The sequence below is a fragment of the Geotrypetes seraphini genome, chromosome 1 (genome assembly GCF_902459505.1).
Source record: "Geotrypetes seraphini chromosome 1, aGeoSer1.1, whole genome shotgun sequence".
Classification (NCBI taxonomy): Eukaryota; Metazoa; Chordata; class Amphibia; order Gymnophiona; family Dermophiidae; genus Geotrypetes; species Geotrypetes seraphini.
In genome coordinates, this window is record NC_047084.1 from 244513688 (window position 1) to 244540388 (window position 26701).

At 42.6% G+C, this 26701-nt stretch overlaps 1 long non-coding RNA gene across 2 annotated transcripts in view; it reads right to left on the reverse strand.

Annotated features, from left to right (window-relative positions):
- The window catches only part of LOC117358271, a 58943-nt gene extending 51791 nt beyond the window's left edge, over positions 1 to 7152 (reverse strand). For both annotated transcript variants that reach the window (XR_004538985.1, XR_004538986.1), the window contains exon 1: positions 7070 to 7152. This is a non-coding gene — a long non-coding RNA (uncharacterized LOC117358271). The remainder of the gene's footprint in view (positions 1 to 7069) is intronic.
- Positions 7153 to 26701: the final 19549 nt, after the last annotated feature.

The following is a 26701-nucleotide window of genomic DNA, read 5'->3' on the forward strand; positions in this document are numbered from 1 at the left end:
GTAAAGAAAAGAGCCGAGGAGGAAGAGCAGGAGGCTAGGGGCAGGGCGAGAGTAAGCTCCGCCCACCCCACCGCGTCGGAAGAGTCAGCGTCCGAACTCCCCTACAAAAGGGGAGGAGTCAAAGACACACGCGGTGCACAGCATCGGACAGAAGGAGCAGCAAGAATAGCTAAGGGAGAGGAAGAGGAGCAGGAGAAAGCTGTTTAAAAGCAGTTAAAGTAAAGAAAAGAGCCGAGGAGGAAGAGCAGGAGGCTAGGGGCAGGGCGAGAGTAAGCTCCGCCCACCCCCACCGCATCGGAAGAGTCAGCGTCTGAACTCCCCTACAAAAGGGGAGGAGTCAAAGACACACGCGGTGCACAGCATCGGACAGGAGGAGCAGCAAGATAGCTAAGGGAGAGGAAGAGGAGCAGGAGAAAGCTGTTTAAAAGCAGTTAAAGTAAAGAAAAGAGCCGAGGAGGAAGAGCAGGAGGCTAGGGGCAGGGCGAGAGTAAGCTCCGCCCACCCCACCGCGTCGGAAGAGTCAGCGTCCGAACTCCCCTACAAAAGGGGAGGAGTCAAAGACACACGCGGTGCACAGCATCGGACAGAAGGAGCAGCAAGAATAGCTAAGGGAGAGGAAGAGGAGCAGGAGAAAGCTGTTTAAAAGCAGTTAAAGTAAAGAAAAGAGCCGAGGAGGAAGAGCAGGAGGCTAGGGGCAGGGCGAGAGTAAGCTCCGCCCACCCCCACCGCGTCAGAAGAGTCAGCGTCCGAACTCCCCTACAAAAGGGGAGGAGTCAAAGACACACGCGGTGCACAGCATCGGACAGGAGGAGCAGCAAGAATAGCTAAGGGAGAGGAAGAGGAGCAGGAGAAAGCTGTTTAAAAGCAGTTAAAGTAAAGAAAAGAGCCGAGGAGGAAGAGCAGGAGGCTAGGGGCAGGGCGAGAGTAAGCTCCGCCCACCCCCACCGCGTCGGAAGAGTCAGCGTCCGAACTCCCCTACAAAAGGGGAGGAGCTAACGGGCCAAGTCACTACACCCAGGAGCACAGGGAAGGACTGAAAGATAAGGAAGCGGCAAGTACAGAAACACAGAAGGTAAGGAAGAAGCAAGCGCAGAAAGAACCAGCACACACAAGAAGCAGTAAAGTAAGGAAGAGCAAAGACAGCACACATAAGAAGGCAGCAAGGCAAGAAGCAGGCACAGAAGAAATAAACACACAAGCAAAAGCAAGGAAAGGTAGAGCGTAGGCAGCACACACAAGAAGAAGGTAGCAAGGCAAGAAACAGGCACAGAAAGAGCACATAATCTTAACTGTTATCTTAAAAGTAGGAACGACGATGGAAGCAGAGGGAAACCAGAAAATGAGCTTTCCAGTGTTCTGCACAGACTGTCATATGTATGACTACCTCCCCTCGGGGAGACAGTCTTATGTATGCAGTCGGTGTCAGGAGCTGAAAAGCTTGAAGAAAGAAGTCAAGCGACTTGAGGACAAGATATTGGAGCTAGAAGGACTTTACACCACAGAGGACCCTATCAAGGCATTTGAAGACTTCAGGAGTGAGAGACACATTGAGAAGGAAGTCAGGGAGCTCGAGGAATTCATTGAGGAAGCATACAGGAGGAGGGTGGCAGAGAACGAACTCCAGATGAAGGATGAAGTTACACCAATATGGAAGGGGGAGCAAGAAGCAGATGACCTCAAAGAAGACAGCCACGGAGGAATACCACAAGAGGGGGAGAAATTGGCTAGTCGATGCCCAGAAGAGAGAGAGAAGCACACCGAGGACATTGACCTGAGACCGAAGCGAAAACTGAAGAAGGGAAAGTCAGCGATCCTAGTGGGAGACTCGATCCTGAGGCATGTGGACAGCCACATAGCAGGAGGGAGAGAGGATCGACTGGTGACCTGCCTTCCAGGAGCGAGAACCAAGGACATCGTGGACAAAATTGGGATGATCCTGGATGGAGCAAAGACGGAAGAGACCGCAGTAATGATCCACATCGGGACGAATGATGTCAGCAGGAGAGACTACAGAAGAGGCACGCTGATAGAACAGTTCAAGATTCTGGGAAGGAAGCTGAAGATGAGGACCCAGAAGATAGCATTCTCAGAGATCCTACCGGTACCGAGGGCAGATGTGAAAAGGCAGGAGGAACTACAATCAATAAATGCGTGGATGAGGAAATGGTGTGAGGAAGAAGGTTTCCACTTCGTGAGGAACTGGACAACGTTCTGGGGCAAGAACAAGCTCTACAGGAGAGATGGACTGCACCTGAGCGCAGCGGGAACAAGACTTCTAGCAAGCAACGTCATGAGAGGAATAGAACAGGCTTTAAACTAAAAGGAAGGGGAAAGCCGACAGTCGACCTAGCGTCGACGATTCGGAAGAAGGTATCTCATGAAGATACTAAGGGGAAAAAAGGCTGGGAAGAAGCAAGGGACAAATTACAGGAGTCGACTAACCCAGAAGAGGAGGTTAGAAAGAGTGCAGCAAAAGAGAAGACACCAAGGATCGAAGCACAGGGAAAGGTAGTGAAGTCAACAAAATGCCAGGACCTAAATTGCATATATACTAATGCAAGGAGCCTAAGCAACAAAATGGGGGAACTAGAGGCTTTGGCCAATGCAGAGGACATAGACATCATTGGAATCTCTGAAACATGGTGGAATGAGGAAAGCAAATGGGATACAGCACTGCCGGGGTACAAGCTCTATCGCCAGGACAGGTCAGGACAGAAAGGAGGTGGAATAGCCCTATACATAAAAGAAAGCATACAATCGACAAGAATGGACACAGTGGAGATGACCAACAAGCTGGAATCGCTATGGATTAAAATACCGGATAGGAAAGGACATGAAATAAAGATAGGCCTATACTATCGTCCACCCGGGCAAACCGGAGATATCGACAGAGAAATGGAAAACGAGATGAAGCGAGAATGCAAAAGTGGTTACACAGTTATTATGGGAGACTTCAACTACCCCAGGATAGACTGGAAACTTGGAAGCTCCAGATGCGCTAGAGAGACAGAATTTCTGGAGGCTACACAAGATTGCTTCATGGAGCAGCTTGTTAGAGAACCGACGAGAGGAAATGCCACTCTGGATCTAATCCTAAATGGGTTAATGGGCCCTACAAAGGAAGTGGAAGTAGTGGGACCGTTGGGAAACAGCGATCATAATATGATCAAGTTCAAAGTTAAAGTAGGAATACCGAAAGGAAAGAGAACCATAGCAACAACTTTCAACTTCAGGAAAGGAAACTATGAAGCAATGAGGGAAATGGTAAGGAAGAAACTTAGGGACACTTCCAAGAAATGGCAAACGGTAGAACATGCCTGGCTTTTTTTCAGGGACACGGTGAGCGAGGCGCAAAATTTGTACATACCCAGATTCAGAAAGGGGAGCAAAAAGAGTCGAACAAAAGACCCGGTATGGCTGACTAAAATAGTGAAGGAAGCGATAGGCAATAAGAAAAATTCATTCAGGAAATGGAAAAAGGACAAAACTGAGGGGAACTGGAAGGAGCACAGGAAGTATCAAAAAGAATGTCACCGAGTGGTTTGAAAAGCCAAAAGAGAGTATGAAGAGAGGCTAGCCAGGGAGGCACGAAATTTCAAACCATTCTTCAGATATGTTAAAGGGAAACAGCCAGCTAGGGAGGAGGTGGGACCGCTGGATGATGGAGACAGGAAGGGGGTAGTGAAGGAGGAGAAAGAAGTCGCAGAAAGACTTAACATGTTCTTTTCGTCTGTATTTACGAACGAAGACACAACCAACTTACCGGAACCTGAGCAATTCTTCAATGGAAATCAAGCAGAAAAATTAACATCCATGGAAGTGAGCCTTGAAGATGTGCGCAGGCAGATAGAAAAACTAAAAACTGACAAATCCCCGGGTCCAGACGGAATCCATCCAAGGGTTCTGAAGGAATTAAAGGAGGAGATAGCGGAACTACTGCAGCAAGTTTGCAACCTATCCCTGAAAACAGGTGTGATACCAGAGGATTGGAAGATAGCCAACATCACACCCATCTTCAAAAAGGAATCAAGAGGTGACCCGGGAAACTACAGACCTGTGAGTCTGACCTCGGTTCCGGGGAAAATGGCAGAAGCGCTGATAAAAGAAAACATCGATGAACATTTGGAAAGAAACGAACTTCTGATACCAAGCCAACATGGTTTCTGCAGGGGGAGATCGTGCTTAACTAACTTATTGCACTTCTTCGAAGGAATCAACAAACGGACAGACAAAGGAGACCCCATAGACATCGTATACCTAGATTTCCAAAAAGCCTTTGACAAGGTGCCTCACGAGCGTCTACTCCGGAAACTGAAGAACCATGGGGTGGACGGAGATGTGCATAGATGGATCAGAAACTGGTTGGCGGGTAGGAAACAGAGGGTAGGGGTGAAGGGCCACTACTCGGACTGGAAGAGGGTCACAAGTGGTGTTCCGCAGGGCTCGGTGCTCGGGCCACTACTATTTAATATATTCATAAATGATCTAGAAATAGGGACGACGTGTGAGATAATAAAATTTGCAGACGACACCAAACTATTCAGTGGAGCTCGGACTAAAGAGGACTGCGAAGAATTGCAAAGGGACCTGAATAAACTAGGGGAATGGGCGACGAGATGGCAGATGAAGTTCAACGTTGAGAAATGTAAAGTACTGCATGTGGGAAGCAGAAACCTGAGGTACAACTATACGATGGGAGGGATGTTATTGAATGAGAGTACCCAGGAAAGGGACTTAGGGGTAATGGTGGACATGACAATGAAGCCGACGGCACAGTGCGCAGCGGCCGCTAAGAGAGTGAATAGAATGCTAGGTATAATCAAGAAGGGTATTACAACCAGGACGAAAGAAGTTATCCTGCCGTTGTATCGGGCGATGGTGCGCCCGCATCTGGAATACTGCGTCCAATATTGGTCGCCGTACCTTAAGAAGGATATGGCGATACTCGAGAGGGTTCAGAGGAGAGCGACACGTCTGATAAAAGGGATGGAAAACCTTCCATATGCTGAGAGATTGGAGAAACTGGGTCTCTTTTCCCTGGAGAAGAGGAGACTTAGAGGGGATATGATAGAGACTTATAAGATCATGAAGGGCATAGAGAGAGTAGAGAGGGACAGATTCTTCACACTTTCAAAAAATAAAAGGGTATCTGGAAAAGTTGAAAGGGGACAGATTCAAAACAAATGCTAGGAAGTTCTTCTTTACCCAACGTGTGGTGGACACCTGGAATGCGCTTCCAGAGAATGTAATAGTGCAGAGTACGGTACTGGGATTTAAGAAAGGATTGGACAGTTTCCTGCTGGAAAAGAGGATAGAAGGGTATAAATAGAGGATTTCTGCACAGGTCCTGGACCTGTTGGGCCGCCGCGTGAGCGGACTGCTGGGCATGATGGACCTCAGGTCTGACCCAGCAGAGGCATTGCTTATGTTCTTATGTTTACTATATAAACTTTGAGTGATTCCTCTTAAGCAACAGTGACAGTGAACTTGCAGAAATGACCAGAAGATGTGCAGAAAAACAAGAATTGGGAAAGGGTGGCTAGCTAATAATCTGTAACAGAAATCTTTTGAGCTTGGGCAAGGCTTATTTACATGCAGTGGTGAGTTTTGTTTAAACAATTCCCCAAATTAAGGGCTATCTATGTACAAATCTGTGAGTTCTGTTGACAATTCTCCAAATTGGGTGGAACATGGGCAATAAACAAGTAATTCCAAGAAAAAATGTATCTAGATGTACGTAGTAAGTAGGTGGAATGAATGTAAAGTAGAGGTTTTGTATAGGGTGTATAAGAAAATATGAAAAATGTTATAAAAAATCAGTCTAACAGAGAACAGATCCGGATAAAGTCTTATTCTTACACTCTTGTTATGGGAGACAATTTTCTCCCCTTTTCCATACTGATGATTTGTAAACTGAATTGCTTTGCTAATGGACTTAAATAAACTACCATTTGATTGCAGAACAAAGTATTAAGGAGTTTTTCTTTTTTTGTTAAGCGTGAGAAGATTTAGTGTATATAAATCCCTGAAGCAGCCAAGTACGGTGAAACAAGGCCTTGTTGGAGTGGTTTATTGGTGTTTTCAGCGTCTTTTAACTGCATGCTGAATAATTCTTACAGATTGAAGACGGAAGACGATACAAGTACAGCAGCGGGAGTGCTGGAAGCCAAATGATTTAAGCTAAGTGACAATTTCCTTTATGTTTTATAAATGAGTGCACAGTGCTGAGCAGTGACCCTTTTTTACCTTTACATTTTTGTGCGGGTTGGAGTTTTTTTATGCCAATGACAGAAGTAATAGCAGTTTGAAATCACTTGTTGATTGTTCGTGAAAGGTTAATTTGAGGCTTTTTCTCCACCCCTTTTTTTATGTTAAATGTAGATCTTTCAGGGCTTTCCCACCTCTGCTGAGTAACATTTTGGAATTTAAATATATCTATCATATCTCCCATTTCTCACCTTTCTTCAAATGTACAGTGTGAGATCTTTAAGTCATTCCCCATACGCCTTATGATGCAGACCACCAGCCATTTTAGTAGCCACCTTTTGGACTGACTCCATTCTTTTTATATCTTTTTGAAATTGTGGTCTCCAAAGTTGTACACAATATTATAAATTAGGTCTCACCAGAATCTTATATAGGGGCATCATGACCTCCTTTTTCCTACTGGCCATCCCACTGCCTATGCATGCAAGCGTATTTCTGAAAGGGCTATTGTATGGCAACAAACCAATTTGTAAGGAAAGTAAGTACAATTAAGAGGAAAAGAAGGCCACTTTGGTTATCAAAAAGGTAGTAGCTATGAAGGTAAGGAAAAAGAGGTTAGCTTTCATAAACTACAAAAGATCACAGAAAGAGGAAGACAGGAAAAATATCTGGAAAAGTTGAGAGAGGCCTGTGCTGTCTAACTCCTACTATACAGATACAGCTGAAAGCAAGGACTCCTCTAAATTACACTGGCCATTGTAAGAGGTTCCTGTTCAGCTAACTCCTAATTCTGTAATCTTGATGTCACCAGCCAGACTGAATTAATTGAACAGTTCTTTAATAAATGAAGCAAACAACTTACAGTCAGATGGTAGTTCAATGCAGTTCAAGCCTGTTGCATGTCTTCTCACTCCACCGGCATATCAGGGCTACGCTGGGAGTGTCCACCCTGTGGAGATGACACCATTCCAGACTTAAAAATAAATCTAAGCTGTGTTAGATCGTTAGAATTTAAGGGTGAAAAAACTACATACTCAGGCTCTCATTCAGGCATGTGCTCAGCAATATGGCTAATGTTCTCCCCAGACTGGAGAAGGAGGCGAGCCTATGCTCTGTGGAAAGCAAAGCCCAGTCCTCAGGAAAGCAAAGCCCTTTGGGAATCCGAGTCCACAGAGCACCCATAGACTACACATCTGATACAAACATTAAACTAATTCCTATGTAAGAAACTGAGCAAATGCCTACATAACATGGGGGCAGAACAGAGGCTGGCCGAATAGTCAGGAAAGCAAAGATGCAAATGGAAGAAAAAGTAGCTGACATGGTAAAATGTGGGAACTTTTTTTTTTAGATATATTAATGATAGGAAGAGGTGTAAAAGTGACACTGTGAGACTCAAAGATAAAGGGAAGAAATATGTAGAAGCTGATAGATAAGGCTGAATTGTTTAACAAATATTTCTGTTCTATGTTCACAGCTGAAGTACTGGGAGTGGGACTGCAGAAGCAAACACAAATAAGAATGGAAATGTGATAGACCCTGATCGATTTTCAGAGGATTGTGTTTGTTAGAAGCTAGCTAAACTAAAGGTGGACCAAGCAATGGGGCCGGATGGTCTACATCTGAGGGTACTGATGGAACTTAGGGAAGTTCTGGTGGCTTCACTGGCTGACCTTTTCAATGCCTCTCTAGAATCAGGAGTGGTACAGGAGGACTGAAGAAGGGTGGATGTGGTCCCTCTCCACATAACTGGAAGTAAGGAAGAAGTAGGGAACTACAGGATGGTAAGTCTGACTTCAATAGTAAGTAAATTAATGGAAATAATTTTAAAAAGTTTCCGACATGACCATATAAAGTTAATGAATTTCTATTTACTGTAATTCAACTGACTATTTGAATGACTATAAAATGATAAGTCTTTGCTTGCAATTAGTAGCAGTATTAAGTTGTTAGTCAGCTTATATTTCACATTATTTAGAATTGCTTTCATCCTTTATTTTTAAATAGAACCTTCGGTCTTATCTCTCATTCCCTTTCCAAACTCAATACTAGATATGAAATTATTTGGTATCTTCTGCGGTGATAGAACATAATTTTAGTCTGTTGCACAGTCAAGATATATTTTCCAATTTCACAGTTTTTACTAAACTCTACAAAAATGTATTTAAAAAGACTCATAGATACTTATGGTAAATGGAAAAATAGACTGTTGTTAGAATGAGAAGTTGGTATTATTAACAGCAAAAGCTAAGGCTCATTCCAGTTATTTATTTTCTTCTATATCTACATTTTAGTCATTAAATTATGTAAATCATATAGTATGTCAATAATTTCTGAACTTATTGTATATTTGCATGCTGAAATGCCTTCATTTGTTATTAAATTGTTTGCACATTTCAGAGAGCTTTGCAAGATTAAACTAACCTCAATTATGTTTCCCAAGGCCTTGGCGTCTCCGAATGAATCATAACTTGATCTGTTGAACTTGGCAATTGTGTAAGTGACTCTGCACTTGACATTGCACATGACATGCATATTAAAGAACTTCAGGGGTTTTTTGTTTAAGCTTATGGCGATGTACCCTACCAATCAACATTTTAAATATCCTTATGCAAAATGCAAAACAGATTTGTAATGCACTCCATATTACTTGTTGATTTTGGAGATTTCTTTACCTACCATCATGTTGTATGTTTTTATGTTCCACAGTAAAGAAAACTGTTTTTTAACACCTGATGATATATATAGTAAAACCTTAGTTTGCGAGCATAATTTGTTCCAGAAGTATGCTTGTAATCCAAAGCACTCGTATATCAAAGCAAATTTTCCCATAGGAAATAATGGAAACTCAGACGATTCATTCCACAACCCAAAAACTTTAATACAAAATATTATATGTACTTGTATTATAAGACCTTGCACATTTAGAACAGTCACTACACTCCCGCAGTGTCAGAGAAAGAAGAACCATCGGCTCAGTTGTGATGATGTGACACGTATATACTGTATGTAGTTGTATTGCAAGACACTGCTTGTATATCAAGTTAAAATTTAATAAAATGTTTTGCTTGTCTTGCAAAACACTTGCAAACCAAGTTACTTGCAATCCAAGGATTTACTGTATATATTTACTAGCTGATGGCCCTGCGTTGCACGGGTATTTAATTATAGCAATAACACTGTAAATGGATTCAAATAAAGATACTTTATAGTGGTGAATGAAAATATTTTTTTACTTTATAAAAAGTACAATATTCAAAATATAATGTGAAATATTTGACAAAATGAATACAATACAACTAACACAAAACTTGATTATAAACAACATTTTTAGTTTCACCTCCAGGAGCAAGAACATATACATTATTGGGTGAACCCACCCTTCCCACATGTGCAGGTGGGCCGCGAGACCCCCAGAACATATCACCCCAGGTAGTGAGGGATCTGCATACCAAGTTTCGTTCAAATCGGTCCCACAGCTTATTACATTTTTTCCATTGACATGAATGGGTGACATCCGATTTTCTGCTTGTAGCTCGGCCAAAGTGTGCAGGTGGGCCGGAAGACCCCCAGAACATATCACCCCAGGTAGTAAGGGATCTGCATATCAAGTTTCGTTCAAATCGGTAAAGCCGTTTTTGAATTAATGTGAGAATGGCATCTTTTTACATTTTTTCCATTGACATGAATGGGTGAAATGTGATTTTCTGTTTGCAGCTCCGCCCATGTGTGCAGGTGGGCCGCGAGACCCCCAGAACATATCACCCCAGGTAGTGAGGGATCTGCATACCAAGTTTCGTTCAAATCGGTCCCACAGCTTTTTACATTTTTTCCATTGACTTGAATGGGTGAAATTTGATTTTCTGTTTGTAGCTCTGCCCACGTGTGCAGGTGGGCCGTGAGACCCCCAGAACATATCACCCCCGGTAGTGAGGGATCTGCATACCAATTTTCGTTCAAATCGGTCCCACAGCTTTTTACATTTTTACCATTGACTTGAATGGGTGAAATCAGATTTTCTGTTTGTAGCTCCGCCCACGTGTGCAGGTGGGCCGCGAGACCCCAAGAACATATCACCCCAGGTAGTGAGGGATCTGCATACCAAGTTTCATTCAAATCTGTCAAGCCGTTTTTGAATTACTGTGAGAATGGCATCTTTTTACATTTTTTCCATTGACATGAATGGGTGAAATCTGATTTTCTGTTTGTAGCTCCGCCCATGTGTGCAGGTGGGCCGCGAGACCCCCAGAACATATCACCCCAGGTAGTGAGGGATCAGCATACCAAGTTTAGTTCAAATCGGTCCCACAGCTTTTTACATTTTTCCCATTGACTTGAATGGGTGAAATCTGAAGTTCTGTTTGTAGCTCCGCCCACGTGTGCAGTTGGGCCGCGAGACCCCCAGAACATATCATCCCGGGTAGTGAGGGATCCGCATACCAAGTTTCGTTCAAATCGGGCAAGCCGGTTTTGCGGAGGCAGTTTTTACATTTTTTCCATTGACATGAATGGGTGAAATCTGATTTTCTGTTTGTAGCTCCGCCCAGGTGTGCAGTTTGGCCGTGATACCCCCAGAACATATCACCCCAGGTAGTGAGGGATCTGCATACCAAGTTTCGTTCAAATCGGGCAAGCCGTTTTTGCGTTGGCAGCTGTTTTACATTTTTTCCATTGACATGAATGGGTGAAATCTGATTTTATGTTTGTAGCTCCGCCCACATGTGCAGGTGGGCCGTGAGACCCCCAGAACATATCACCCCAGGTAGTGAGGGATCCGCATACCAAGTTTCGTTCAAATCGGGCAAGCCGGTTTTGCGGAGGCAGTTTTTACATTTTTTCCATTGACATGAATGGGTGAAATCTGATTTTCTGTTTGTAGCTCCGCCCAGGTGTGCAGGTTGGCCGCGATACCCCCAGAACATATCACCCCAGGTAGTGAGGGATCTGTATACCAAGTTTCGTTCAAATCGGGCAAGCCGTTTTTGCGTTGGCAGCTGTTTTACATTTTTTCCATTGACATGAATGGGTGAAATCTGATTTTATGTTTGTAGCTCCGCCCACATGTGCAGGTGGGCCGTGAGACCCCCAGAACATATCACCCCAGGTAGTGAGGGATCGGCATACCAAGTTTTGTTCAAATCGGGCAAGCCGTTTTTGCGTTGGCAGCTCTTTACATTTTTTCCATTGACATGAATGGGTGAAATCCGATTATCTGTTTGTAGCTCCGCCCACGTGTGCAGGTGGGCCGCGAGACCCCCAGAACATATCATCCCGGGTAGTGAGGGATCTGCATACCAAGTTTCGTTCAAATCGGTCAAGCCGGTTTTGCGTGATCACGGCACATACATACATACATCCGATTTTATATATATAGATAGATATGATATTACAGTATAAACAACAATGTGAGGCATGAGTTAAAATTTCTTACAAAGATTTTGTGTTCACAGTGTTTTACACAATAGGAGCTCAGTTTTAAAAAGATAAATGTCCAAAGGATGGCATAAACGTCAAGTGGGCATAAACGTCCAAGTGGGCATTGTTGAAACTGACTTTCTAGATGTCTTTCTGAATGTTTTGTCTCCAGTACATCTTATTAAGGGGGCATGTTAGAGGTATGTTTTGGGCGGGATTAGGGCAGACTTAGTACTTGGATGTTTTAGAACAATAATCAAACATTTTATATAATGTCCAGGGCATAATTTGGACATTTTGGGCTAGACCTGTTTTTAAAATTGAATAAGGGCCAGAAAGGTACCAAACTGACCAGATAACCACTAGAGGGATGAAAATATGGCACTCCCACAGTGCTCACTGAACCCCTCCCATCCACCAAAAATCTGCATGAAACAGTATATGACAGCTGCAGATACTATGGCCAATCCTAGCAGAGCTGCAATCAGGTCTCTGGAGTAGCCCAGTGGGCAGTGCAATGGACTGTAGGGAAGGGGACCCAGGCCCATATGCCACCCTAACTAGTACACTTTTGATTAAAAATGTGAGCCCACCAAAACCCACTTTACTGTTATATAGGTGATACCTGTAGGCATAAGGGCTATTGGGGTGGGTACAGTAGGTTTGGGGGGAAGTTTTGGAGATTCGGAGGTTATGGTGAGATGTGTACCTGGCACCCTTAATGTGAAATTCACAGAAGGGCTCCTTAGGATGCCCCAATACTCTTCTGGCATGTCTGTGTGACCAGTCCATTAAAAATGCTGGCCCCCCCTCCTACATGCAAATGACTTATTTGGCTCATTTTTAATTTGGATAGTTTTTTTGATAATGGCAAAAAAAAAAAAAAAAATTAGACATCTAGCTGTACCAATTTAGAAAAAAAAGTGAGATATCTTGCAGGTTCAAAAATGGTCATATATGCCATCCGATATTTGGATGTCTTATGAGAAACATTCAAAGTCAGAGTTAGATGTCCTAACATAAAATGGTCCTCTTAGACTACAGAAAGAATTACATGTGGAGGGACATTATTGATATGATGTCCAAATCCAAGTATGCTACTATAAAAATCGTTCCGGATATATTTATATTCTTTTTAGGTTTTAGATTTTTTAATTTTATCTCATGGCCTCAGACTCACCACTGTATGTGATTAAAATTTAGCAGGTTAAGTGGGTCAGAGAAGGGTTTTGACTGTCTTTTCCTCTTTTTATAGGGGAACCCTTGATATAGCACAACAGTGCGAAACATGTCAGATTATCCTCTCCCGGGCCACAATTATTAAGCTAAGTGTTTGAAAAATTACAAAGCACTATAACATATATCTAAGGGAGATATTTATTGAAAGTATTTATTGAAAGCCTTATAAGTAATGTGATGAGGAAAAGTCATGTAAGAAAAGTATTAGGGGGCTAGTGATGAAGAGCCATGTTCTGAGGCCATGAGATAAAATTAAAAAAATCTAAACCCTAAAAAAGAATATAAATGTATCTGGAACATTTTTTATAGTAGTATCAGTAGTTATGGAACCATTTGAATTTGACATCAATATTTTAGAGCTATAAGTTGAAATTAATGATGGCACAGGAAATGACCAAATCTAAGTATGGACATTTTACTGAACATGCACAAAAATCCAGTAGTGAACATGACCATTTTCAAAACAGAAAAATGTCTATTTTTTGTTTTGAAAATGATCATTTCTCAGGTGTGCCTCTCAATGCATCTATCATTTGAACCTTTTTTGGGGGTGGTTGGGGGGGGGGGAGAACTATGTCCAAAAGAAAAATGTATACAACAAACCATTGGGATGTAGGAGGGCACAGCATTTTTACTGGACTGGCCACACAGATATGAACAGAGCAGAGGAGCACCCTAGGGAATACTGCGGTGAACATTACATAAAAAGACCCAGATACACCTCTCATCATAACCACTTTATAGTGTATGGTGAGACCTCCAAAACCCACCCAAAATCTACTGGACCCAACTGCACACCACACCAATAGTCCTTATGCCAATATAGTAGGTTTGAGGTGGGTTTTGTTGAACTCATGCTTTCCACCACAAGTGTACTAGTTAGAATGAGATATGGGCCTAGGCTCCTTTCTCTGTAGTCAGCTGTACGGACCACTAGGCTATTCTAGGAACCTGGTTGCTGCTCTACTAGGACTAGCCATAACTAGAGAATGACACGGTGAGCAAACCCCGCAGAAAGCCGTGGTGGGCCCGGTTTGCCATCGGGCCCTGGAGATGCTACTGCCCAAGTCGCCACAGACACGGGAACAAAACTTTTCACTGTCTGAAAGCTCTGGTGGCCATGTTGTCTTCTCTTCATCGCCGACTGATTTGTGCTGTTCTGCCATTGACTCCACCCTCTATAGTGTACTGATCCCAATTGGGTCTTCTCCCACTCAAGCGGTGAGGGGACCAATCGCTACTGCCCCACACATTCTTGAAAAATCCATTTAATGGGTTGCATTTGTGGTGCAGCAGTAGCAATTCGGATTTTGGACAGAGCCGCGAGGAGGACGGGTTGCTAGAGTGGAGTTAGACAGAAACTTCGGAGCTGGAACTTGGAAACGAAAGTCCTAAGGTAAAGTAAGCCTCAATTGTAAAGCATCCCCACACTTTCCTTTTGCTTGCCAGCCCAGCGTTCGGTTGCTCCGGAGTCCGGTTGAGCTGATCACAAAGGAAGTCCCAAACAGCTGAGCCTGCAGCTTCCCAAAGTCTTGCCGGCTCAGCTGATCATGGATTCCTTTGCGATCAGCTAAACCAGACTCTGGAGCAAAGAAACCCTCCCCCCCAACCTAAATCCAATTCTTGATCTGGTCTCTTTTTCCTCTCTCTCTCCTTCCCTCCACCCTACATCCTACCAGATCACAATTAATGCTGCCTGTTTCATGATTGAATAGATTCACCAATTAGCTGAATTTATTTAATTTGTTGAAAAAAATAAAAAAAAATCAGACTCTCCAATTCAGGCTTGCTCTTGGGCTTTTCCTCTGCTGCTGACGGGGAGACTGGGGAGAATGGAAGAAAGAGGAAGAGAATAGAGATGCCAGTCCCTGGGGAGTGGGAAGACAGAGTGAGAGAGAGAAAGACCTGGAACAAAGGTGGGAGAAACTGTCCTGAAACAAAGGTGAGGCAGAAGAGCTGGGGACAGATGTTGAACTTGGGGGTGTCTAGAGGGGAAAAAAAGAATGCAGAGAGGAGGAAAGATTCTGGACCAAGAAGGAAGGAAGGAAAGAGAGAGGCAGAGAAAGATCTGGAAGAAAGGAGAACAAATGCTGGATATAATGGGGGGAGGGAGTTGTTGGACTATGGGAGGCACAGACAGAAGAAGCAGAGGGGGAGAGACCATGAGGAAGATCATAACAGAGGGAGAGAGAGGAAGACCTGGAACAAAGTTGGTGATAGTTAGTACCTACTAAGTACAAAGGGAAAATGAAACTGTATCTGGGGAAAGATGGTAGGATAAATGATTTTATTTTTAATTTAGTGATCGTGGGGATGGGGAGGTGACAGGGATGGTGATCATGGGGACGGGGTGGTGACGGGGACAAATTTTTTCCCCGTGTCATTCTCTAGCCATAACATCTGAAGCTATCATATAAGCAGGTTTGTACTGTTTCATTCACATCTTTGTGGGATGGAATGGGGTCAGTGAGCACTGGGGTGTGTGGGGGACATGCCTTCATCTTTCCAATAGTCATTTGGTCAGTTTGGGCACCTTTCGGCACTTTGTTGTTAAAACAGATCTATCCCCAAACATCCAAATTGTACACTGGACATTTTCTAAAATGTTTGATTATTGCAGAAAAACATTGAAATCATAAGCCCATCCACACCACGCCTTTAACACATCTGTTTGAGATTTAGATGAACTGCAGATGAACAGCATAGATATCCATCTAGAAAATAGGTTTTGAAAATAATGAATTGAAAGGGTGTGAAAATGAGCTCCATAATAACATAGTAAATGTGGTCCATGAGCTAAATTTGTTGGAGGCAATCAGGTGTTTTTATGTCTGGACTTGCGTCTTTGTCTAAAAATGCAATCTGAACAATGCTTCCTACCTGTCAGTGTAACTAAAAGAAACATATGCTTTGTGTGTGTTTCTGCTGCAAGGAAAGTGGGCAAGGTTAAGCCAGAGGAGAAAAGGATCTGATTAGATTTATTTTTTGAAATTTCAATGGATATTTTATGGTACATATTTATTTATTTACTTTCTGCCGATAGAATTATCAAAGGGAAACCAGAAGACACTCCCCTTTGGAAAAAAACAACAAAAAAAAGCTTTAACATTATTCAAGCCCTGGAAGTAATGTGTTTTATTTCTTCCTTCTGAATTCCTATAACATTTTCATCTTACAAGTCTTTTGAATGTAAACCATGGTATTAAATATTCATTTTAGGCAATTGTTTTACTGGGTCATCAATATGCATTTTGGTTGAAGGTGACAAACAGGACTAACTTTGATTACTACCCTTTCTCCGAGCTCCCTAATTGCTGATGCCATGTGGGGCAATACATGGGTTTGCACATGGGCTAGTGGCCCACTCCTTTGCTTATGGTTTTACAATTTTGTGAACTTTTCCATTGAATCTTCCCAGAATAAATCACAAAGGGCCCCTTTTATCAGGCTGCACTAGAGGTTTTTAGCCCAAGCCGGCGTGGTAAATGCTCTATCGCTCAGAGAATTCCTATGAGCATCAGAGCACTTACCTCATCAGCTCGCACTAAAAACCTCTTACATAGATTGGGCGGAGGAGTTTGCTAATAAAATGATGTTTGGTGAATTTAATAGCAATATATGAGCATAAGAAAAGCAACCTCAGCTTTAGATGTATTTATTTATTTCAAGCACTTATTACCTGCCTAACGCCTAGGTGGCTTACAATAAAAACATCCACATATTAGATTTTTTTGTGAGATATTGCTTGTCTTAGAATTTGGCTCATGCATATGTCAAATTATTTATTTATTACATTTATGAGTTGATCTTTAAGAGTATTTCAGAGAAAGATTAATAAAACAGCAAATAGAACACTATTAAAAAAATTTATAACATAAATTTATAACATGAGATAAAAATTAGAATAAAGGTCAACAATTTGTAGTAGAAATGTTAGTTTCTTTGGCCTTTTAGAACTAGATTCAGTAAATGGTGCCAAATTTGGCCACCAACAAAATGAGCACTGAACACTATTCTATAAACGGTGCTCCAAGTTGGGTACCATTTATAGAATAGAGCAGGGGTGGGGAACGAGGTCCGCAACCCAGTCAGATTTTCAGGATTTCCCCAACAAATATGCATAAGATCTATTTGCACGCACTGCCTCCATTGTATGCAAATAGATCTCATGCATATTCATTGGGGAAATCCTGAAAACCTGACTGGATTGCGGACCCCATTCCCTACCCCTGGAATAGAGTGTGATGCTGGAATTCAAGCTCAGCTTGGGAAGGAGGATTTAAATCAACTGAAACCTGGTGTAAATTCTCAAACATTATTTAGGAACAGATGCTCTGAATTCTATAATCATGCATCTTTAGAGAATGCCCCTGATCCATGCTCTTTCCATAGCCACACCCCTTTTCAGTTGAGCGCTAAAAGATTTATACACGCATCTTTATGGAATAGCATCTAGCAAGATGCACTGTCTTCTCAGTGGCTGAGACTCTGGGTCCAAATGTACAACTACCGTCTTTCCCCGAAATAAAATCTACTTTGAAAACAAGCCCTAGCATGATTTTCGGGGTAGGTCTTAATATAAGCCCTACCACAAAAATAAGCCCTACTTGAAGCGCTTATTTTTGAGGTAGGGGAAAGCAAAATAAAAGTCCACTGCTGGTACCGGGATTTTCCTAAAGGCCGCAGCAGACCCTTTCATCTCTCCTTCCCCACGCCGACCGCGAGACTGACATATCATTACCTACTTCCAAAAGGCAGCGTTGCGGCAGCAATCTAAACAGGCTGCTTCGGGCCTTCTCACATTAGAGCGTTCCTCTGCCGTATCACTGATGATGTCATCAACAATGCGGCAGTGGAACGTCCCGACTTGAGAAGGCTCGAAGCAGCCCATTTAGATTGCTGCCACGATGCTGCCTTTTGGAAGTAGATAATGATATGTCAGTCTCACGGTCGGCATGGGGAGGGAGAGATGGAAGGGTCGGTGGGGGTTCAGCTATGTGGCAGGGGGGATAGAAAGATGCTATGGATTTGTGATTGGGCCCAAAAATAACATAAGACAGGGTCTTATTTTCGAGGAAACAGGCTAGTTGACATGCCTGCTTCAGAGCAGATGTAAATGCCAACAGAAAACAGTTTAAAATCATATAAGTAAAATAGGAAATGCAAAAAATCATATAAGTAAAATCATATAAGTAAAATAGGAAATGCAAAAAATAATTTTCAACCACCTAAATAATGCCCAGAAAATGTCCCTGTTATTTATGTCATGTATTTATTTAGGCCTCCTTTTACGAAATTGCGATAGCAGTTTCTAGCGCGGGAAGCCGTGCTGAATGGCCCGTGCAGCTCCTGACACTCATTGAGTTCCTATGAGCGGCGAGAGCAGCACGGACCATTCAGCGCGGCTCCTCGCGCTAGAAACTGCTATCGCAGTTTCATAAAAGAGGGGGGTTAATGTAATTACATGCCTTAAAACACTTAGAGGCCCTGTTACTAAAGGGTGCTAAAGCCTTAATTCATGTGAGAGCAGACTACTACAACATGCATTAGAGACTTTTAAGATATTTTGTCTGTTTTTGCGCAGTAAACCCCACAATTTTTTTTTCTGAAGGAGCATGTCATGGGTAGAATGTGGGCATTTCTGTATTATTCAGATAGTGCATTAGGATTACTTTATGCTAACTTGGATAACGCAATGTTAGCACAGGAGTATCTATCACCTAGAACAGGGGTAGGCAATTCCAGTCCTTGAGAGCCACAGGCAGGCCAGGTTTTCAGGATATCCAGAATAAGTATGCATGAGATCATTTGAATCTCAAGGAGGCAGTGTATGCAAATCCATCTCATACATATTCATTTTGGATATCCTGAAAACCTGATCTGCCTGTGGCTCTTGAGGACCGGAATTGCCTACCCCTGACCTAGTAAATAGGAGATGGTAAGTGCTCTCATGTTATGTTTGCTAATGGGAGCATTAATGCCTAGTCTGCAAATAAAAACCTTTAAAAAAGTGTATGGGAAAGTCCCATGTTAAAATGTGTTAAGCCCAGATTGTACCACACTGTAGTAAAAGGACCCCTTAATACACTATCATTTTAAAATGCAAAGATTCAATCATCTTTATAAACTCACACACCTACATATCCCAGTTCCATAAAACAAGGATGATCTAGTTATCCCAACATAATGCATCCACATACTAAGCCAAATTTTATCACTTTTGACCCCAGAAGACAAAGCCAGCATGATCTTCACATCCCAATAAGCCAACATTCTGTAAAAAGCCCCTTTTTGACCATTTCTAAAATTTCATATAATTTACTTCTGCTTGAATGGCTAGTGATAACAAATTACATAGCTGTGGCCCAAAATAAGCAAATGATCTCTATGTCTGAAACATAGGCAGGAACTTCTGACAGTAAATTCTGGGAAGAACAGAGGGATCTTTCAAGAACAAACTCTTGCCACGTACTTAGGTTTTTGATAGTGTGCCACCTGAAAGTCCAAATACAATGCTTTAAACTTGATCCAAGTCTTGACTAGGAGCCATTGTGATGCTCATAATTTTGTTATAATATAATTATGCATTTTATTACCAGCAATCTGTCAGTAGTATTCTGAATCAGCTGTACAAGTGTCACAAGTTTCTTTGGCAAATCAACACACAGGCGATTACAATATTCCAGACAACTTATAATCAGAACATGAATCATAATCAAAAAGTCATCCTTAGAGACAAGAACTTCTGTCTTCACAGATATAGACTTGCAAAGCAAAACTTGGTTATCAAATGTTATCTTAGAGTCAAGACAAAAATCCTAGACTCTTGAAAACAGAACTAAGCTTCAAGGACATATCCTCAATCAAAATTTGCAGCCCCACGTCTCCTCCCCTCTAACTAAACAATGAATATTCAGACATACAGTATTTGGATTTATTTGCAATCTAATTCAAGCCAAACCAATGGGTCACAGTTTTCAAACAAGCTTGTATAACTGGTCCTCTGGAGCAGAGGAGTAGCCTAATGGATACCACATGGGCTGAGATCCCAGAGAACTGAGTTTAATTCCCACTGCAGTTCCTCTTGCTAGTCACTTAACCCTCCATTGCCCCTAGTACAAAACTTTGATTTTGAGCTTATTAAGGAGAGAGACAGTACTTACATATTGTGACAGGGTGAAGGGAGCAGAGGGAGCCTGAGCAAAGGTACCTTAGTTCACACTGAGTGAACTAAGGTGTTGAAAAGAACAGTTCCAAGAAGAGAGCTGAGAAAAGCAGGATCTCCTTCAGGAAACGGATGATCCTCAAGGGGAAGAATCCTGGCTTCAGCCTAACCCTTGGTAAGCCTGATAGACCAACCTGCCCAGTAGAGCTTGGAATCCCAAAAAGACCCAAGCTTAATGACCAGCAGATAGCATGGTAGAGTATGAAGCGTGAGCAATTGAGAGAGTCCTCATGGAGAGCAGCTGAGAAACTGAAAAGAGTCCTCAGGAGTGACCAGGAGAGTCCTCACTGAGAGAGAGACTGAGTAACTGGAAAGAGTCTGCAGGGTGTGTGTGGAGTGGGTCTGGCAGAAGGAGTAACTGGAAGGCCCAGTAGAGCTTGGAATTCAGTGGGCTCAGGCTTGACAACCAGCAGAAGAACCAGTGAAGACTGTCCAGGACCCATGGGGCCCCAAAAGGCCAGGGAACAGAGGACTGGTGGTGGCCCCACGAAAGCTAGAGGAGTCTGACTGGTGAGTGACTAGCAGATGGACTGGTGGTGACCGGCAGAGAGACCAGTAAATGGTACCAGGAGCTACCAGAAGACCCAAGAGGAAGCGATCTGTAGACCCTGAGAACATTGGCCAAAGATAACTGGCAAGTGACTGGTGGAGGGACCAGTGGGGCCGGTGGCAACCAGCAGAAAGACTAGTAAATGGTACTGGAAGCTGCCTGAAGATCTCGAGGGCCAATGAGGATAAGGGAGAACCCAGAGAAGTATGTGAAACAGAGAGGACCCAGTGACCAGGAAAGACCTGGAGTGACCTGGTCACATGTATTAATGGAGTGTGAATGAAGTATATGTGTTGGTGTTTCAGCAGAGCCTAAGAGAAGGTACAGATGTGTGATGGGTAATGACTGCTCGGCCCGTTCACACATATATTGAATACAACACTGCATACATCTTGTAGTGCTATAGAAATGACAAGTAATAGTAATACTGGTCAACTCCAAAGGATCCCTATCCAAATATAACATTTAATATCTTCTTCAAACAGATGATATGTGAAGATTAATTTTATAACCGGGCACCTTGTCTAAGAGAGCAATAGGTCCCTAGATAGGCATTATTTTATAATGATAACATAGGAACAGTGAAGTAGTAAGGGGGGGCGGTCCACCCCAGGCACCATCTTGGTGAGGGCACCAGCACCCGTCCTCCTCTCTTCCCCCCCCCCCGCCTCTTGCCCCTTCCCTTGCCCCATACTTCTTTAATTTTCCCAGCATGAGCAGCATCAAGAACTTGCTGCCTGCGTCGGCATCAGCTCTCTCTCTGATATCACTTCCGGGTCCCATGCCTAGGAAGTGACATTAGAGAGAGAACCAACACTAATAAGGGCAGCAAGTTTGTGATGCTGCTCACACTGGGAAAAGAAGGAGGTACAGGAAGGGAAGAAGCAGGGACGGAGGAGGGACGCCACCCATGCCCCGGGCACCACTCACCTTTGCTACACCACTGCATAGGAAGGCATATCTGCGTAGCTTGGTCATCTGGCATCAATGCAGACACCTCACTCTGATTTCATCAAGTGCTACTGTGGTACAAGACTACTGATATACAGCCACAGGTACATTCTTAAAGGGGCATGCCTTGCCCCATGAAGTACTGCCAGAGTGTCAATGGAGAATCTAGATGTGAATTTCAACATGGGACCGAAAGTGGTTTCATGGATAAAAATAAAGGAAAATCCAATCCTGGAATATTGACTGTTAGTGGTCAAATGGACAAACATAATGCTCAGAATTTAGGAAGTTGGTTGGTAGGTTTTCAGCACCCCCTCATACCTCAGTATGGTGTAATTGTGGGTGTTTAAATGCTGTTATTAACAGGCTCTCACTGTGCAGCGCCATATGCTTGGAACAAACTGCACAAATCCCTACGTTCGAGCTCCGTCTCTAGCAATGTTCAAGGCTAAGTTAAAAGCCCACCTCTTCGAGAGTGCTTTCAAATTCTAACTCCTCTCACCTTGGGTTCTGCATCCCCAACCTTATATGCCATGTCTGTCTGTTCAAATTAGATTGTAAGCTCTTCCAAGCAGGGACCATCCGTTAAATGTCAAAATGTACAGCGCTGCATATGCCTTTCAGTGCTAAAGAAGTGATAAATAGTAGTAGATGCATAACCTGTAGTTAAGAAAAAAGCTCCCAGCCCTTGTTTTTCATATCACAGAAACAAAATGATATGCAAAATAAGCACAAAGTGGAAAAAAAGAAAGTGTGTCTTATTGGGTGTTTTATAGTACACAAATTTTGGCCAAGAGTTTTATCTGTGAAAATCCTTTGTATAGTAACATTCTTAACAAGGAGAGGCCCACTTATAGATTTGCCCCTATTTGCAAAGAAGATAAAAGGTTTGTAAAACAACAGGGTTGTTTTAATGTAAACATATCATTAGCAATAATCCTGTCAAATGCAGAGCACTAGTAGTTTTTCTATTTACCGGTATTTTTGAAAAACTGTAATTCACCACTAGGATTTTATTTTGTCATATATGATGTTTTTCATATTAACACCACTGTGTAAAGGAGGCTGACATTTTCACTTTTTAATTTTTCAACCATTCAGTTTCATCCTGCTAATTAGGCCTTTCTAGCTCAGTTAGCATCAAAGCTGGAGTAAGTGCTATGAGCCTTCATTTGCAACTATCCAGAGATTTTTTTTTTCTACTATGTATGTCTTTATATATTTCTCGTTAAGTCAGTTTCATAGTTTGAATTTTATGTTTAGCGTTTAATCATATTTTTTAAAGTGTTGTTCATTATAATTATACGTGGCAATTAAGAAAAGGGAGAATTAACATAAAAACAAACAAACATGACTTACCATTGACCCACTAATTTAACATAGGGTAGGATAGTAAAACAAGAGGAGAGGAGGGTGAACTACATCAGGGAAGGGGTAAGGCAAAAAGGGTAAAATAACAAGAAAGGGGGATAATTCTATAAAGACTTGTCTAGTTTTTGGTGGCAAGAACATATGTAAATTCCAGTATTCTAGTCATGTACACACATATGTAGTCACCTACACATGTAAGTGACCATTTTCTGGCAATGTGATATTCTGTAAGTACACATAAAGGTATAATGGTGCATATTTTGCAGGTGGATGTTCACATAGGCGAAGCATAGGTGAGGTTCACATTTATAATTTGCCCATAGATTAAACATTTTATAATCTGTATCCATTTTCTAGCAATCTAGATGTGAGCATTTCTTAATAGAATAGACTTAAAATAGGCATTTTCTTAGGTACTCCTTTATAGAATATCCTTCTAGACACAACATTGAAGGCGTCAGCGCAGTGTGCAACAGCCTCAAGGAAAGCAAACAAAATGTTGGGTATCATTAAGAAGGGTATCACGACCAGAAAGAAGGAAGTCATCCTGCCACTGTATCGTGCTATGGTGCGCCCGCACCTGGAGTATTGTGTTCAATTCTGGTCGCTGTACCTCAAGAAGGACATGGAGGTACTTGAGAGAGTTCAAAGAAGAGCAACTAAGCTAATAAAAGGTATGGAGGACCTCTCATATACTGACAGACTGAAAAGGCTAGGGCTTTTCTCCCTGGAAAAGCGGAGACTTAGAGGAGACATGATAGAAACCTTCAAGATCATGAAGGGCATAGAAAAAATAGACAGGGACAGATTTTTCAAATTAAGGGGATCAACAAGTACAAGGGGGCACTCAGAGAAATTGAAAGGGGAGAAGTTTAGAACAAACGCTAGGAAGTTCTTTTTCACACAGAGGGTGGTGGATACATGGAACGCGCTACCGGAGGATGTGATAAACAGGAGCACGCTACAGGGGTTCAAAGAAGCTTTGGATAGGTACTTGGAAGACAAAGGGATTGAGGGGTACAGATAAGAGTAGAGGTAGATTATAGGGATGGGATTAGAGGTAAGTTATAAAATTAATCAGGGATCACTGTTCAGGCACTAGGCCTGATGGGCCGCCGCGGGAGCGGACCGCTGAGCAAGATGGACCTCTGGTCTGACTCAGCGGGGGCAACTTCTTATGTTCTTATGTTCTTAGGTGTCAATGAAGTACAAGAATTTGCCACTACCAGGAACTGTGAATGCTGGCACTTTCATGTCATCAAAACTTAACAACTCTGGGAGGAGAAGACCTGAATCAGAAGTCAAGCTTAGGTCTCTCTGATGACAATGAACAGCCAGTGAGCCCTCAGATCAGTCCAAATGAGCGTTACAATATACTAAATTACAAGTAAATATACTAAATACCATGATATTGTAGGAAAGTTTTGAGCAATGGTCAGGGATGAAAAGTCTGCTGAGTTTTCACTCATGTGTGAGAATAAGATGTGAGGGTAGAAACAGATTGTCTTTTGAATGATTATATTTATTTATTTAATCATTCATTCAATTTTCTATATTGTTCTCCCAGGGGCGCTCAGAACGGTTTACATGAGTTTTTTCAGGTATTCAAGCATTTTTTCCCTGTCTGTCCCGGCGGGTTCACAATCTATCTAATGTACCTGGGGTAATGGGGGGATTAAGTGACTTGCCCAGGGTCACAAGGATTTGTGTGTTAGGTGGCCTTTTTCAGGACTGAAGTGCAGGAATATAATGATTAGAGCAACAGACTAAGAACCAGGGAAGCCAGGATTCAGATTCGATTACTGCTCTTTGTGACCTTGGCCAAATCACTTAACACTATATTGCTTCCTATGACTGTAAGCCCTCGGAACATGACTCACCTTGAACTGCTACCAATTGTATCTTGCTTTGCGCTCTAATGCATAAGCGAACTGAAAAACACTTTAAATAAATACATAAAATAAACCTATAGTTAAAATAATATAAAACATAAAACCAGTTGGGTTTAAATCATTCACAGCATTTTAGTTAGCTATCTTCAAGCATGAAGAAGGCAATTCTATAAGAGGGTGCCTTTATTTAGGCATCCAGATGGTACTTGTTTGGAGCCAGGCACCTGCTTCCCTGTATAGAATGCTACAGTAACAAAATATATAGAGGGGCATAATCGATAGGGACGTTTAAGTCCGTTTACGTCCATCTCGCAAGTCATCCAAAGTTAAAAAGAGCCTAAGACACATTTTTGAAAGATACTTCCAACTTTTTTTTACTTTCGAAAATCGTCTAAATATACGTCCTGCCGATTTGATCATTCAAGCCACTAAATCGTCTATCTTTATACCACATTTCCATCCAACCTTCCGTCCATGTCCAAAATGTCTAGAACAAGCCCTGTTGGATGTGGGAGGGGTCTGCAAAGTGATGGACTGCACACCCAGACATGCCACCTAAATAGTGGGGTACCTTACAGGGCACTGCTGTGAATTTCACAAAAAGGGTGCCATGGCTTCTCCTCACTACAGCTCCCTTGTAGGTAACAGTGAGCCCCCCAAACCACCTCCAGAATCCTCTAGACCCACTTATCTATCACCCCAATAGCCCTTATGGCTGCAGGAGTCACTTATATGCCAGTAAAAAAGGGTTTTGGGGTGTATAGGGCATTGCACATGTTTCAGTATCAATGCAGTGATTACAGGGGCTTATGGGCATGGGTCCTCCTCTCTATGGGTCCCTAACCCACCCCTAAGACAGCTTAAGCTGCCTCTGGGCTAGACGACTAGGCTTTCCTATGCTAGGCGGCCAGGTGATGATGGTCTGGAGGCTGAAATTTAAAGTTATGATTAAAATTTTTATGGGGGTGAGGGTGGTTGGTGATCACTGGGATAGTGTGTGGGTTCTGTGTTATGTGTTTTCAGTGCTTATCTGGTGAGTTTAGGTGGGTTTTTGTGACTTAGACCATGTTTTACATGGTCTAAGTCACAACGTCCAAGTTCCATCTAGGCTCTGTTGTTAAACTTTCGGTTCTACATGCTGTACGACTAAGTCTAAGCCGGCCCACGTCTCTCCCAACTCCCGCCCTTGACACGCCTCTCGAAACGCCCCATTTAGCTTTGGACGTTGAGCGGCACTATGAAGGCCTAGGTCATTTAGAAATACGTCCAAATCCTGGTTTTATTATCGGCGCTTGGACGTTTTTGAGAAATGTTCGTTAAAGTGCCGACTTAGGCCAGTTTTTTGACGTTTTTCTCTTTCGATTATGAGCCCCACAGTATACACATGTAGCTGTTTAAGTGCAGACAATTAGGCCCTGATTGTCTATATGGCACTGATATCAGCAGACACCTAAATCTACACCAATGGCAACTTCCACAGTCAGTATGTTGATATTCCCAACCATTTAAATCTACTTTAACCCGCTGACTCAATCTTTGACCTAACATCCTGCCTCTATTGTAAGCCACTCTAGGAACATAAGAACATAAGAATTGCCACCGCTGGGTTAGACCGATGGTCCATCCTGCCCAGCAGTCTGCTCACGCGGCAGCCCTCAGATCAAAGACTAGTGCTCTTAAATGAGTCCAGCCTCACCTGTGTACGTTCCAGTTTAATAGGAACTTGTACAACTTTGTCTTGAATCCCTGGAGGGTGTTTTCCCCCCTATAACAGACTTTGGAAGAGTGTTCCAGTTGTCTACCACTCTCTGGGTGAAGAAGAACCTCCTTACATTTGTACGGAATCTATCC